The 16,309-nt window shown below is 45.1% G+C and overlaps 1 protein-coding gene across 2 annotated transcripts in view; it reads left to right on the top strand.

Annotated features, from left to right (window-relative positions):
* The first annotated feature begins 2,123 nt into the window (after positions 1-2,123).
* slc20a2 (solute carrier family 20 member 2) overlaps positions 2,124-16,309 on the top strand; it is a 41,723-nt gene continuing 27,537 nt past the window's right edge. For both annotated transcript variants that reach the window (XM_061072327.1, XM_061072326.1), the window contains exon 1: positions 2,124-2,370. The gene's annotated coding sequence lies outside the window, so the exon portion shown is untranslated. The remainder of the gene's footprint in view (positions 2,371-16,309) is intronic.

The raw sequence follows: 16,309 nt of genomic DNA, 5'->3' as shown, positions 1-16,309 counted from the left end.
AGTGCCACTGTGAAAAAAACAAACAAGTTTACAAGAACAGCTGTGGTCAGAAGGTCGTGGTCGTGGTCTTTTTCTATCTTTATCCAGAATTTGATCCATCCAACCTCAAGCTATCCTTAGTCATTACCCCAAGGAGGATATGTTGTGGCCCTTGTCATAATGGTTTGTTGAACCTTTTTCAGCAGAATTAAACTTACTGAAAGAACTTTAATGGAACATGGGCCAAGACATGAGAAATTAACTTTTGAGTCGAATCCAGAAAAAGGGCGTTTCCAGGAATTTGTTTCACTGTCTTTAAAATTGCCAGATTTGTTGAGTATTGTCTCAGATTTCAACGGGAATAATTCATGGATTTTGATGAAAACCAATCAGGCATATTCACGTGACTCGTACCTGTGAGTGTGTGCAATTTGGTTCACAACAACCATTTAACCACCTCTAATATTGTTTGTTTGTTTTAACCTGTCTGTCATAACCTGTATTATTATTATTTTTTGTCTCACACCAATCAAAAGTAGCACACACAACTGCGTTGTATTATCTTGTCCAATGAAAATAAAGGCTTTCATTCATATATCTAAGGAATTTAATGGTAATGTTGGGCCTTGGTAGAGTTATGAGTTCGACTGGATGCCACTATAGTTCATTTTGATCATCCGACTGCAACTCTTGAACCCTCTCCTCTCACAGAACCAGGTTGGGCAGTTTTTGATGAGCCACAGTGATTTGAATCTCTGTGGCCTTCTCCTTGCTTTGGGCAACACATCTCATTCTATAGGATAACATCTTCCAAGGGTTTGCGAAAATGTTGCGGTTGTGGCCTTGTGTAGGCTGAGGAAATGTTTACGACATATACATGTAAGTCCAGTGTGGAATAAGAAGGTCTGGGCCCGGTGAGGCGTGGGTGAAACTCTGAGTGGAGTCAGGGAGAGTCAGTTGTTCCACTCCACCACCGGCTGAATGGAGCCGAGTCATGTCTCAACAAGACCCAGGTTTGATTACGTATGAGAGGGACATTATTATTTAGATCACACACACACACACACACACACACAACAAACACACATTGGCCCATGTTTCCTATCATTAAATTCTAACTGTCATATTTCAAACAATATATTTGTGTCAATTGAACTTAAAGTCCACCGAAGGGAAAAGTCCCAGATGAAACTGGGAACAGTTTGTTCAAGTGACTCATCATTCAACGTGTCTTCCATTGCTCTCCAGTGTAAAGGCTGTAAATGTACATCATGGAGTCGAGGTCGGTTTAATTACCCTCCAAACGACCCCCCCCCCCCCCCTCTCGATCCCACCCACTCCTGTTGACTGGCTCCGCCGGTTACGTAACACATGCCTTGTGTTTATGCCTGGCGCACGTGGCCTCAGCCATAACAGACGGTGATATTTAGACGGATTCAACATTAGCATCGACCCACTGATTAGAACCTTATCACGCAACACAGTGCACACGACCAGGGGAAACTTCCACAGGAAAAATTAAAGGAACGCACAGAGGGATTCCTCAGCTCGGCACGGCACGGCTCGGGTCCTTTCCCTTTGCGCATTAACCATGACAAATAATCCACAATAAGCGCAGTTTCTATTGGATGGAAACGGGACAATATGTTCATAATTCAAGGTTACACCCAGTTACTGTTCTGTGCATTTTCACGTCGACTCATCTTGGATTTTTTCATAGCCCCCTTGTAGAATCCTGCAATCTCACATTAAGTCAGTGAGCAACGTCATTTAATATCAAATACAAGTAAGAAAATGCGAATAAAATGTTGCTATTTTGCATCAGATGTAAATATTCTGCAGGATGTGATCGTGCACGTGAATCCAAGATATTCCAAATGATAAGAATCACACCGTGTGCGTGCGTAAAAGCATTTTCACTCCACTGTTTTATTCATTAATCAACCTGAGCACATGAATGACTGCAGGTATGTTGTCATGAAGCCCCTCCACAGATTGACCAGTCCTCTCTCTCTCTCTCCCTCCCTGTCTCACGCTACTCCCCCCCTTCTCTCCTCCCTCCCCCCTCCCCATCTCGAAGCTGTCATCCCGAGCAGGCTCAATCCCCCCCCCCACACACACACACCAAACGCCCGGATGAGAGCAGCAGCAGCAGCAGGCGGCGTCGTTCAGCGCAACACGGTGTGGTGAGGTCCGGCCGAGTCGAGGGGTCCACCGGGGAGAAGACGACGAGCCGAGCCGCTGGAATCTGGGACATTTACCGACGGAGGAAGGACGGAGGTTCCGGGGGGAATCCAGGCAGCGGCGGAGGCGAGGAGCGAGGAGGCGAGGAGGCGAGGACACAGCGGCAGCACATGTCCCCCCTCGTGGTGTCCTATTCCTGTTTCCTCGGTGAGTCCATGTTGTCTGGTGAGAGGACACATCGCTGTCCGTCCACACGCCCCTGGTTCTCCGTCCCGCTGAGACTCTTTCCCTCTGAGCGCTTCTTTGTAGCGGGTGTGCGTGTGCGTGCGGTGAGAAGCGCGTGCGTGTGCGTGCGGGAATCAGCTGCTGCAGCGAGTGAATCCACGCACGGTCTCCCCCCGCTCGTGCTTGTGTGTGTGTGTGTGTGTTTTGGACAGACGTGATCCACATCGGTGCGTTGTTGTAGCCACCGCACGCACGCACGCGCCCGAACGAGTGAATGGAGCCGCTGCACGTGGGGGGGGCAGCAGCAAGTCGTGCACGTTGATTCAAAGAGGAGCCGCTCTCATGCAACAGTCTCATCATTCTGCTGTGGATCACGCGAGTTCATTTCACTCTGCTGAGCTTCCCCTGTGCAGACACACACACACACACACACACAGAGAGACACACACACAGAGACACACTCACAGACACACACACACAAACTGTTTGACGAGAAGGCGGGTCGACAAGTGCACATGCGCAATGTGCACAGTCAGCCACTACCGCCCCATTGCCCAATAATAACAACAAGTAAGGGTGAGACATGTCTCACATGGGCCTGGGGTCACCTCCCAGGTCTCCCAGCGAGGCCCCAGGGTTTCATCGGGTCTGGCCTGGTGGTGTTTACCTGTGGAGTGAAACCCGCAATGTTCCCACATTCAGTTTGTGTGTGTGCATGTGATCACAAGGCGGGTAATGACTGTGAGGTAACACTATGTTCCTGCTGCTGAGGTCCCAGCAGCCTTTCCAGGGTGAGCCTCTCTACTTTGTCACCGTGACGGATAACTGTTTCCCAACAGGAACAATCACAAACACTGGGAATGTAATCAGAGTTAACACACACTGCTGGCAGGAGGAGAACAACAACAACAACAACAACAACGGCAAAATAAGGATTCAGACCCTTTACTGCCAGTAAAAGTAGAGCTAATGCACTTCAGTGCTAATTATAGTCCTGTAGTGTAAATATAAATAGCAATGTGTACTTTAAGTTTAAAAAGTGAGGGTACTGTGTAGAGGAATCTAGCCTCTACTGTTCCTTTAACTCACCTTTTACAAGATACATTATCTCAAGGCACTTTACATAGTAAGACCTTTACAATATAAGGGAGCAACCCAAAAGTTCACGCAATGAGCAAACACTTGGTGGCAGATTAATTACTTTACACACTGTTTGCTAGTTTAATCTATATTATTATGTAATATACTGTGTGAGGGCATTGTGTGTTTTATTTAAAATCTAACTTTGGAAGTGGCTGTTAATTGTAGCCCAAAAAAAGAAAATTGTGATAAGAGGTGAAATCGTCTCCAGCTGCCTTCAGACACGCAGTGAAGTCTGGACATTTTCCTGACATTTTCCAGAGGGCCTGTACGTGAGAATGCAAATGTCCGAATCAGTTGCTGCAGACAGTTTCTGGAACTTTTCCTGCCAGTGCCCCGGTAAAATATCCAATTTCAACCTATAGGATCCCACAATTTGCATTCAACTCTCCTGTTTCCCCACGTCTGACCCACACACACTCCTCCTGAATGCTTCCTATGTGAAAGGCAAACTGCGGAAAATACATGGATCAAATCCTGTGGAGTCATGTTTGAAAACCGCTTAAAATGTGGTGGACTAGAAGCATAAAGCAGGATAAAATTGCTTGAAAAACAATCTGAAAACAACAAAAAGTAAGATTAGCTTATAGGGATCTGCCTCATTTCAACTCTTTACCTGTTATTTCATCTAGAATGTTTCAAACACAGGCTTTGTACTGTGTTGTTTATAATTCGCATACCACACACTAAATATCTCTAATCCTATCGGCTTCATAGGCAGACGGAGCACATAACATTCAACTGGCCAGAATGGGGTGTGTTTGTTAATGATTGATTTCCATACAGTGATAAGAAGGAGTGAGAAACACAAAGAATGCTGGCGTCTGTCACCCCCTCACATTTCTTCTAGTTGTTTTCAACCATAAAACCTTTTTGGAGAAACTCCAACATCAGAGCTTTGCCGCGGCCGAGGCTCGTAAAACTGGAAACAACCAGACGCACTGATTCCTACATTTAGCCATAAAGTCTATAACACTGATATGGAAACATACTGTGATAAGATAGGCAGATTAATGACTTCCCTCTTTCCACACACCTTTTATGCTCTGTGTGCACAGTGTGGGGATTCTGTTGTTGCGCCTACGATAAGAACAATATCTCCATCTGTCCTTTGTCTAAAAATGTACTCATCCGTCTAAGCGTCCACAATTTATAATGAAATGGCGCCAGACTTTACTTACAGCCTCTCCCACCCTTCACTCATGTGTTTACCCTTTTTAGATACTCGCAGTAACTCTCGTCCAGTGAAAGAAATGCCCCCTGAGCTTGCGCCACAGGTTTTAATACGGTCATGCAGGGATTTATACAAAAGTTCTTGCAACCGCCCGGTTTTAATCTGCTGCTGTTGAAAAATTGAAGCCGTCTGACTCGTGAAGGGGAAAAGCGCTTTCCAAGAAACATTTCAGGTAAAGGCCGGCGTTGAACCGCAGCACGTCTCTCTGCAGCGATGCTGTCTCCTCACACAGAAAAGCTCACTTGCCTCTAATTAAACTTTTGCTATTAAGGAATGAAGGTGAGGTCTCAAAAAAGTTAATTTAAGGTTTTGACTGTACTTTGACTAAAGTTTAATCCCATCGAGAAAGTATAAAAACCCAATAGAGGCGAGAGTGTTTCACAGTTTTCCAGTTCTGTGGGGACAAGGTACAGAACCACAGCTTGGACCATGGTGTTGTCTCTCTTTTTATGCAAACCCTCAAACGCTTCATAACACACACACACACACACGGAGAGCGGTGCATGTGTAAACGGGAGTTAAATCGGACGGCTTAAGCTCGTGTTTTGGAAGTTCTGTGTCGAAGCTGGCTGTCAGCAGCTGAGGAGGGTGAGGGGGAGGAGACTTTTGCATGGATGGAAGAAGCATGTCTGCATCGTGTAATGTTTTCATGTTAAACAAGGTGCTGACAAAGCTGTGTCAGACCAGTTTTTAGGCCGGGAGGGAGGGAGGGAGGGGTTGGGAGGGCATCACGCTTTCTTTCCTGGATCACGTGTATCGCCGGTTTACAGTTTCAAAGAACGTTCTGCTGTGACTCCACCTCCAGTTCCAGGTCAATTTTAAATTGGCCTTCTCGCTCCGTGACAAGAATGTCCTCCATGCACGGGGCAGGTCACACCACATTACTGCACAGCCTTCCCTATATGCCAAGACTTTTTTCCCCTTCAAGTAATGTAATCTATTTACATTAGACACAGTGGAGGGGCGAGATTAATGTAGAGGCTGTGATGCACGATTTCATTGCAGAGGTTTAATGTTTGACAAATTGTATAATTCCAATTTATAATTATAGTATATATTGTGATATTATAAAAGAGGCCTCTTGTAAAGGATGAACCTGCAGAGAATAAACACCAGAATATGCAACAAATGTAGCAGCGGCCATCCTTCGCCTCACATTCGCTTCCAATCTTATCCGAGAGAGAGAGGGTGAATAAAATTAGCATATTCGCAGAGTGACTTTGCATTGATCTCAACTTTAGACCTGCAATATTCGCCTGCTTTCCTTTAAGTGTGACTGTGGCCTTATCGTTTAGTCGCCCCCAACTTGACTGTTCTGGTTTACTCTCACTGATATTTTAGTGTTTTTGTCAGTCAGCGAAATAATTTCCTTTCTCTCTCAATCTAAATTGGGTGCACCTTGGTATTTCATCTTTATTTTTTTATTTTTTTTGATGAAGTAAAATTAGCACCAGATCATAATCACTTGATGTTGATTCCATCTTTATTTTCCCGAGGCACAAGAATCAGTATAATTTATTTGCTGAATTTTGTCGTGCTTAATGTGAAAAGTCATGCATGTCGAATTTCAGTGGACAATTATTCGCTGTTTCACGCCGTGAACTCGCTGCCAAGCTCTTCGATGAGTCCGGGTCGCGGAAAAGCTTCGGAACATATTTCAACTGAAAAATATGAGGAACAAAAGTTACACAACTTTTTAGTACAGAGTTACTTAAGTGAGTTCACGTTGCGGTGTCATGGAGCATCGTTAGACGGGAGAAGGAAGGAGGAAAATGACTGCGCATGGAAAAGGCGCTGGAGTCTGCTGTGGTTTCCCTGACGGCCGGGGCCCCGTGCAGGGTGGGCCCTTCTGCCAGGGGGTGTGGCCAGTGTCTCTGTGGGCGGAAGAGCAGTTGGCACCGGGGCCGGCATCGTCACAGCGAGGGAACAGTCTGTCTCTGATCGGCCCACAATCACAGAGCACAATCACACTGTTATGTCTGAGCCCTCCTTCGCCATGGCAACATCACATGATAGCACTGAAAGAGTGGCAATCTTTTTACTGTGAGTGTGTGTGTGGGCCTGCTTAATCCACATTTTTGCTGAAAACCTGGCTTAGCATGTGTGCATCAAGTTGAGCTGATGAACATGTGTTTTCATTTTTTTGCCAGCAAAGGTCACAACTGGCACGCTGGACCAAAACAGAACGGGAAAGGTCAGCACGCGATGGGTTATTGAGGGAAACTGAGGTGAGGTCACATTGGCGCCATTAGCAGTGATGGAGAAACTTCATGAAAAGCCTTTTTTTCTTTTTCAAACATCACTGTTCCGTGAGTCTCTTGATGATTTAATCCCAGCGTCGCTTCAGGGTCAGGGCACCATTACAGTTCGGGGAGAATCATGCAAACCACTTCATCTCTTAATTGGACTGCTACACAATAACTGGTTCGGTGGGACAAGACTGAACCAGATCTAAGTTGTCTAGACACAAATGACCCGAGGCTACATTTTAAACATTTGCGGTTTGTACACATGTATGTATGTGCAGCTGGTTTCAGGGAGCTCCTGGGTAGTGGCTAGCATGCAAGCAAATTAAAAAAAACTTTGCCATCCCATAATGCTTGTCTGTCCTCCTGTCACCGATGTCACATAGGCCTGCATTCTTTTTACCCAAAAGTGAAGCTTAAAAGGGATAGTTCACCCCAAAAAATAAAATACACATTATCTACTCACCACTTTGCTACATATGCTAGATAAAGAGTGGATTTTTATGTTTGGGTGAACCCTCCCTTTATTAGCTCTCCACAGAATGATTGTGGTATTTGTTATGGTTTCTTCTGTGTTCTTCAGAAACGTCTCTGACTCAGTTCTTGAAATCCCGCAGTAAGCTTCCTATTGGTTTTCCCGTCTTTGTTGCTCCGAAGGAGGAGACCCTCACTTAAGTTGAGGAGTGTGACTCACACAAGAATCCCACTATTCTTCAAGCTAAGGCCTCCTCCCACGAACAAGGAAACTCGTACCACCTTGCTTGTAAACAATTAGTCATTTATTACCCCATTTAGCGTGTGACTGCTCATGCCCGTTGAATGGCTTTCGCTGACCCGCTGTGTGATTCTGGCCTTGTTTGTGCTCTCCACTCGGGCCTGAGAGCTGTTTTGTCGTGTCTCTGGCGGCCTTCTGTGGCCGCAGGGTCTGTATCAAAGCGCTGTCACACAGAGCGTCTCTTGTTTGGGTTCTGGCCCGGTGTTAACTATGCTAATGGCAGGCTTTACTGCTGCACTGTGAGGCATTGTGGCTGTATTTATGAAAGACAGAATGGACGTTATTTTTCCCGTTCTCCTCATTCATGTACATTTGTCCAGCAGCGCACAGAGCTTAAGCTTTAATGACTCATGATTTTTTGCCACCGACTCCTGGGGTCAGCTCGAGGTTTTGGAAAATGTTAGATTTGGCAAAGCTCGGGAGGAAACACAGACAGAATCATGGGAGAAGTTATTCTTGGCATTTGGGATGATGTTAAGTCGATGACACACTTTGTCATTATTGTGACTGATGGAAACGAATCTGTGGCCTTGTTAACTACAAACTGCCTCAGAAGACTCCCGTGCTGTGTGTGGGCCGTGCAATATAAAAAAAACCATTACTATTTAATAATTGCATTATGGATTTCCTCTGTCGCTTTGGTTTTAGTGGGAGGTAAATGTTTAGACTGCGTGTGAAGGATCTGTTCAAATGTGCACTTTAATGGCGAGTGTTGAACACAGCTTTTTAATAAAGCTTATAGTCTCTCTCTTTGTATAATTATTATTATTATTACATGGTGCTGCTGTCATTAATAACACCTTTACATCTATAATTATCACTTATTATATTCATTAGTCAGGTGGAACTTAAATACGATGGTTACACAACTGTCCCTCTCTCTCTCTCTCTCTCTCTCTCTCTCTCTCTCTCTCTCTCTCTCTCTCTCTCTCTCTCTCTCTCTCTCTCTCTCTCTCTCTCTCTCTCTCTCTCTCTCTCTCTCTCTCTCTCTCTCTCTCTCTCTCTCTCTCTCTCCTCCCTCCTCTACCCTCTTCTGCACTCATCCCTCCTCTCTTTCCCATTTTGTACAGATTTAATTGAATTTCCGTGTGAACACAAAGTCACATGTAAGTGTTTTCTCAGTTAATTGTACAGTCATAACCTTCCAAACAGAGCTTGTGTTTGTCGTTCTCTTCACGGCGCTCAGGGGTTTGTCGAGCGATCGATGTTTGAACAGGTGTGAGCTCACGTGTCCATTTGAACCGGGCTTTCATATTTCTACACCCGAATGTAGTGAAGGGTGTGACGGGCCTCGTAGAGAAATGATGGGCCTGTCTGTGCCGGTCTGTGCTGTTATGTTGATAATGTTACCGCCTATTTGCACTTGATTGTGCGGACGGGTCCCGGCTCCATGTAAGGATGAGCAGCTGGCTGACTAGTCACCTCACACACACTCATGTGACACTGCTATTTCTAGCCAAATCATTCCTCCTCCCTGCTGCCTTTAGTAACAAGAGCGAGCGGTGGATATGTGACACCTCAGAAAGCTGCGAGCCGGGAAGGCGGGGGCAGTTTTTCAGATGGAGCGTGGTGGTATCTGTCCAGAGGCCACCTTGCAGGGGGAGGATTAGCCTGGTGGAACAATGGCACGTTGCTTAATTGAATGTAAATGATTTCGGTTCCAGATAAGAGTGAAATGAAGGTATGTGCTGCCACATGTTTATTTGACTTTCAGATTGTCGCACACAAGTCTGTCATCTGTCACCCCAGTGCAGTGCCATGTTGTTAGGGGCTGGTTGTTTGTTTGGTCTGTGTCGGTGAAGTGTGTGCATGCGTGATTACCCACCAAATGCACGTAGGCACTGAGCCCCCCCCCCCCCCCCCCTCTGAGGGTCCACAGGGGGTATAAAGATCCATGTGTGAATGTGCCGGCTCGGCATTAGAAGTCTGTGCACACGGTTTATGAGACGTGCTGTTAGATGACTTGGTTTATGACTGAAAGGCAAAGCAAAGCCGTTACACAATGAGAGCTGTGAAACGTCCAACGTGATGTAGCTCACTGCTGAGTTCTGCCCTGGTATGTGTGCGCTGTAAACTAGCCGTGTGCCACACAAGCCCTCGCACATATAGTTCCGCTTTTTTCTTCCCATGTAGAGGAAATGTCTGAAGCTTCCTCTCGAGCTGCTCATCCATAAAACCTCACCGTCCTCTCTGCACTTCCCCGAGTCTTCGGCAGTAAAACAAAGTGTGAAGATGATGGGCAGACGATAATTACAGAACAATAAATTTGGCAAATTTTTTGACAGGCTCAAAAATAAACACGCACTGTTGCTTGACACACATCCATCGCGGCTGCCGACAGGAAGACAGAAGATCAGATGGTATCCATGCAGCCAACATCCTCTGCTTACAAAACAAACCATTTGAAAATCCAATTTTCTCTGCAGTTCGCTGTGAGTTTTCTCCTCTGAAATGTCACCTTAATGCATTAGTACAGTGACATATCCTTTGATGGCTTCCCTTAGAAAACAATCAGAAGTAAAAACCCTTAAAACTGTAAGTGAAGATCTCTGCTGGCTTGCTTCACATTTTTACTGGTATTGATAACCCATGTTCCTCTGGCTGTGGCGATTGGTGACAATACCTAATTTGGTGAACGGGTTGAAGGAGACTTGTCTGCACGTTCTCACCCTGTCGGGACACGTGGGATCTGGGATGGTAGGTCATCATTTATGGCATTGCTGTGTCAACACAGTGTTTTTTTTAATAGCTCCATAGCAACAGCAAATACACAAAGACAGGTAGAGAAGATGTCTAATCGAGCTTTAGATACAATCATTAAGCAATATTGATCCCAAAACATCTGATCAGTGTGTTAAAGTCACATCTCACATTATGAGAACATGTTGATGATGATTGTGGAAGTTAAAAACATTCTGTACAGCTGGATGCAGGACTTTTAAATCAATGGTTCCTTCACTCACTTTGTGTGTGTGCGTGTGTGTGTAATAGTATAGTGTTGAGAGAATCCTATTGTGATCTGATATGAGGAATCATGACTCATGCACTTAAGCCCTAACAAGCTGGGACCAGAGGATTCAAAGGAGATTTAATCAGGGTTTTCCAACTGAGTGGAGCTTCATATAATTGGTAAATAGTATAATTGCTCCTCTTTAACTCTATGAAAGTCCAAACAGATTAATTGTGGAACGAAGTGCGACACCAGAAATACTTGAAACCCCAGAGCGGGAGCAGCGAGATCTCCTCCAGCCAAGATCCTTGTTCTGGATAACGTCAGGCTGGTAAACTGAGGGAGGCGAGGATTGGGTATCTCTGAAAATCTCCAGGGTTCCCTGTACTGAACAGGTGATGACATCTTCACAATGTTTCAAACATTCTGGCCCCGTGATGGCTTTGCAGTAAGTGACCCCCCCGACCACCCAGCAATGCTGAGAAGGGCCTCCTCGAGCTTCAGTGTGAAGTGAAGTCACAAAACATGTCAACATGCACACAGACATTTCTGTTTGTAACTTTCACAGTGTTTTCAATTGTATTACCTTTTGCTTTGGGCTAAACTTATTATACGTCTGAATAAGCTGTGAAATGAAAATTTGAAGTGACACTTTTATGCTTTTTGGGGTATGTAAACCTGCATGTTTACTCGCTCTGTGGTAATGCTAGTTGCAGCTTTCTGTCTGAAACTGTCAGGTGACCTGCAGTAATTGAGCCGCGGGAAATGCCCAAAGTTCAGTGACAGTAAAGCTGTGAAGCTGCTACAGGGCGCTGGTCACCTGTTATATTACTGGACGTATAGTGTCTGTCCAATTTCAACACTATACTTCCCTTGGTCATTAACATACACATGCCAGGTGTGAGGTTGATAAGAGGAACGGCTCTCGAGATATATGAGCCTCAGAGACACTTCTGGAATTATTCGATGGATGGAAGGTAGATTCCATAGACGTGTGGCTGTGGAGAGGAAAATTGAACTTTAGAATTAAAGAGACACAAAGAGATGTCTTATAAAAACACTGTCTTTGATGCCTTAACTAAGTCATGACAGGGAAGAAATAAAAAACGCACATGTATAAAGGGGCAGTCGTATATGAGCAAAGAAGCCGAACCTGTAACTTGCCGTGAGAGAAACTGAAAGAGACAGCAGGATTTCTTGCTGTGGCAGATGCAGGACATGGGGGTGTTCAGACTTTAAATTGTGTTTATGGCAGTGGAAATACTGTACTCTGTGCATTTTAACATTCTACTGGTATATGAGGGAAATGGGGGTTTGTGCTTGGTTGTGCAAGAGGGTGTCCTGTCCTGATGTGAGGCGTTGGGTGGAAAAAAGTCTCAAGGAAATCCTTTTTTCCCCCAACAGGATTAGAGGTGACCCCGGCAAACTCCCCCTCTGCCCCATCACCGGAACACCAGCAGACCAATTGTCACAACGAGTTTCTTTCAGCATCGAGCACGCTGCGACGAAAAGAAGTCACACACGGCCTCAAACGATTCTGTCCCACAATATCTCCCTCTCGGGGCGGTGCAACAGCTCCATGGAAAAATGTCTCATAGGCTGAAATGATGGTGTTCTGTGGGCAATCGGGACAAAACTAGAGGAGTAATATTCACTATTTATTCTTCCCAATCAACTTTACTCGATAGTTTTGCTGTACTTCTGTCATAAGGTGCATGAACTTATTTGCAACTTTGATCCACAAATACAAAAGCGAGCAGCAGGATTCCTAGAAGTTGAGTAGCGGTGTCGGCTGGCGTGCAACACCTCCTGTAATCATGTGACACATAACACCGGTCACAGTGGGCACCGTGTGGTTTTGAGATTAACTCATTCATGCTTCGGTGCGTGTAGTAGCAGTTGTAAAGGCATGGATTTTCAATCAGGTGACAGTCGTTGATTCCCGATTGACTTTGTTTGTTGGAATCATTTATTTGCATGTTGTTGTTTCTTGTCAGGAACCTGCTCTCGGACTGTACAGGTTCCGTGTTCTATTTTCTAAGCACAGGGTCTAAATTCAGTTCAGGCAAGTGGGGAAAAGGTCACCACACCATGGACATGATAGTCACGCAGTCTCTCCATTAATCATGGGCGTGTTTTCGGTTATAGCAAACCAAACAGTGCGTCATCCCTCGTTCCCTTGTAAAGCCGCGTGCACTTGCCCCTCGGATAGGACAGATTTGCATGTTTCACTTTGTGCACAAGCGGATCATCTGTGTGAGGCAGGCAGTTCTGTGCCAATATTCCTACAGTATTGCCTCGATAATGCGTCCTTAAAATAACCATGATCGCTTTCCATGGCCTCAAGAGTTCTAAGTCCAACTCCGCCGTGGGTGCTCAGATGGCTGCAAGTTTATTTGCTATTTAAACATGTGGCTGGACAGGAAAATGACAACTGCATCATTGAACTCGGTGCTGCGTCGCATCGGGTTTACGATGAAGCCCTGTGTCTGTGTCTTTGTAAACCAACAGTGGAGTTTTTTAGTTGCAGCAATTGAATAGTACAATATCCTCGGTGCCATAAAAAGTCAACATTTAATCTATTAAGACTCTTAATTCCCTTAATTGACCAGAGAGAATTTCAACTTTGAAGATTGTCATGTTGTGTTCTGTGTGTTTCTCTTGGCGATTGATTGTTGATCAAACATAAAGGACGTAAATATCTTCTCCACAGGGAACACGACATATAGTTCATCTCCCGCAGTGAAGCCACACTGCGCTGAATTCCTCAGCTGTTTTTACACTGAAATCTACGGAGGATAAACTTCATGTTAATATAGTAGAAAATAAACAAAATGATTAGTTTATTGTGGAAATTTCAACTTGAATTCCGTGCAATTTCGATAGTTGAGTCACTTTCAATGCCAAGCCCCAAATTTTTAGTTATTTAATGCGTCTTAATGACAATTAATTAGTTGAGTTTATTTTTTCATCAGTTGATAAATAAGTGTTTCCCCCGTGTGAGACCCCTTGATGCGATCACGGCCTGATGCCGCAGTCGTCATGTGAAATTCCCATTCTCAAAACTATCATCCACGGCTAAACCTAGCAGCACGTTCTCCAACGTTACTCTTAGTTTTCAACCTAGAATAACAGTGGCGGGGTAATCCGCTGACTCACTGACTCGCAGGCCTAATCCAGTGAGCCTCGTGCCTTTTCTTCCGCTGTGTGTAGGTTGTGGACGCCGAGGTTAAACGCTCTTAATGCCGCGTGTGTGTGTGTGTGCCTTTGCAGAGGCCTGGCATTCCTGCAGAGAGGTGGCCGAGCACCGGACCCCAGGTTCCGCCGCCGCGTCCCCCCACTACGTGCGCACAGCAGCAGGTCTAATCAAAGCACTTCATAATACTGTTAGCTGGGTCATGTGCTGGAAGCCAGGATTAAGAGCAGGAGGGCACAGGCCACTAGATCCAGCTTAGGAGGGAGCGTTCTCTCGCTCTCTCACTCTTGCTCTCTCTCTTTTTCTGCCTCTCTCTCTCCTCCTCTCTCTCTCGCACTTGTGAGGACACAGCCATCCAAGGTCAAGCCACAAAGAGTAGAGACACACACACATTTCCATAGTGAATAACTATCTATAGTTGGAGTATGCGCTTGTTTTCTGACCCAATGAATTGGCTCCGTTTTCCTGAGACCTGTCCCCGAACACTTCACGCTGTGGCTGAGGGAAGTCCCACAGTTGTGCGATGTGATGATAAAAAACATCTATTGTTTTGTATTGTGCTCTGTTGTGTGGCAAATCTCAGTCTGTACAGCCGTGTCTGTCGTCATCTGGATGACAGGAAAGTTGAATGAGAGCGAGTGTGACACAGAACAGCGTCATTCTGAGCACAAGAAGCACTCAAACAAGAAGCTTGTACCTGAAATAAGTTAAAGGATTCTATATTTGGTCTATAATCACATTTTATGGTTATAATTAATTTGTTATCACTAATTTGTCATTATATTTTTGATACATTCTAAAAAAAAATCAGTGAAATTCTGTTAAATCATAGAACATCTGCCATATTGGGACATCTGTCATCATCTGATATGAGATGACCTGTGTCGGGGATGGAGATTTATTCGTATCACACAGTCCTAATAAGCCCATGTTATCAATGCAGATGCTTTAAACTCTGTTTTTAATTATATTTATACAGGACTTCATAAGGACTGAAAAACCTGTCATCATCATAAATGAAGTATCAGTACACAGTACAGTACCTGGAAGTGTATCTCCCTTGTAATTAGTTAGATTACTTTGTTTGGACCTGTTTTATTTTTTTACAGTAGGAGGCCTTGTCCTATGAATACGTTTCACAAAAATCACATTTGACCTTCTTTTATTGATGTAAAAACAATGAAACATGACAGTTTAGAAGGGGAGGAATAATTCTTATACCCACATCTGTGCTGTATAACTTAATCCACCGCTTCACACTGAAGAACTAAAATTTGAATAAAAACGATCCTCTTTGATTCACAGGCATCTTGAACAGAGAGATTTACTGTGTTTCTGGCGTTTTAAGACCCCGTTTTTCTAGTGTGTCAAACTTTTAAAATGAATCATGTGACACGCAGGTGCATGAAATCCCAGGAGAGTTACATGTCAGCGTTTGCAAAACGGCCTTTTCTAGAACGCTGAGTAAGATCTCATCGAACGTTTGGCCGTATATTTAGGGAAGACCTAAACAGACTCCAGATGAATTTATCCCCATTACTGTGCACGTGGCCTAAAACATTAATCATGTCGTTGCCTCTCTCACAGTGTTTTTCCCGGCTGCATTTTCAGCACACACTAATACCGGCTCCCACTTTGCCCCAGTAACACAGTTAAAAACCACAGCGCGTGCCAGCGGTAGATTACCAGTCTCAGCAGTGGAGAAAGGAGGGAAGGTAGGTTGGAGGTTCTGGCTGTGCTTTCTGAGCAATGAGCCAGATCAACATTTCTGCGTTTCCGCGAACCAGAGCAGGGGAGATTGGAAGGGTAAGTCCGGGGAGTGGAGCAGAGGACGCACAGGGGCGACAGGGACTCGGTTTGCTGTTGGGCACCTTTTAACTTATTCGTGGAAGAGAACTGGAACTGTCTGGCTGAGGCTGAGTGTGAGAGGGGGGAGGCGGGGGGTGAGAGAGGAGAGGAGAGGGAGACAGAGAGAGGGGTCAAGGGTAAGACGACTCTCAGGAACATGGACGCAGATGGGCGAAAGCGAAGAAAGCAGGATCGCAACCTTAAAAAAGCCTCATTGTTGGTAGGTACCGGGCGTAATGTTTCAGCGGTCATATGATGGGAAGCCTCGCCAAGACCCCCCCCACCTCCCCACTGCAGGTAATAGAGTGGTTGGCTCTATATCCGTTCGTTGAGGCACATTTGGATTGGTCAATTAAGATCCCTGTGGTGAGCGTGGTTTATTCTCAGAGGTGACTAAGAGTTTCTGACAGTCTTCAGGCATCATCAAGAGCGTCACATCCTTTGTGTGGCTGCTATTTAGACCTGAGTGTTTATTTTTCCATTGTGTGTGACTGTGTGTGCGCTCAGCGGGATGTTTCTAGAGAATAATTCC

Source organism: Limanda limanda, chromosome 5, assembly GCF_963576545.1.
Source record: "Limanda limanda chromosome 5, fLimLim1.1, whole genome shotgun sequence".
NCBI classification, from domain to species: domain Eukaryota; kingdom Metazoa; phylum Chordata; class Actinopteri; order Pleuronectiformes; family Pleuronectidae; genus Limanda; species Limanda limanda.
The sequence above is the reverse complement of the archived record's forward strand: the minus strand, read 5'-3'. Positions and strand labels throughout refer to the sequence as shown.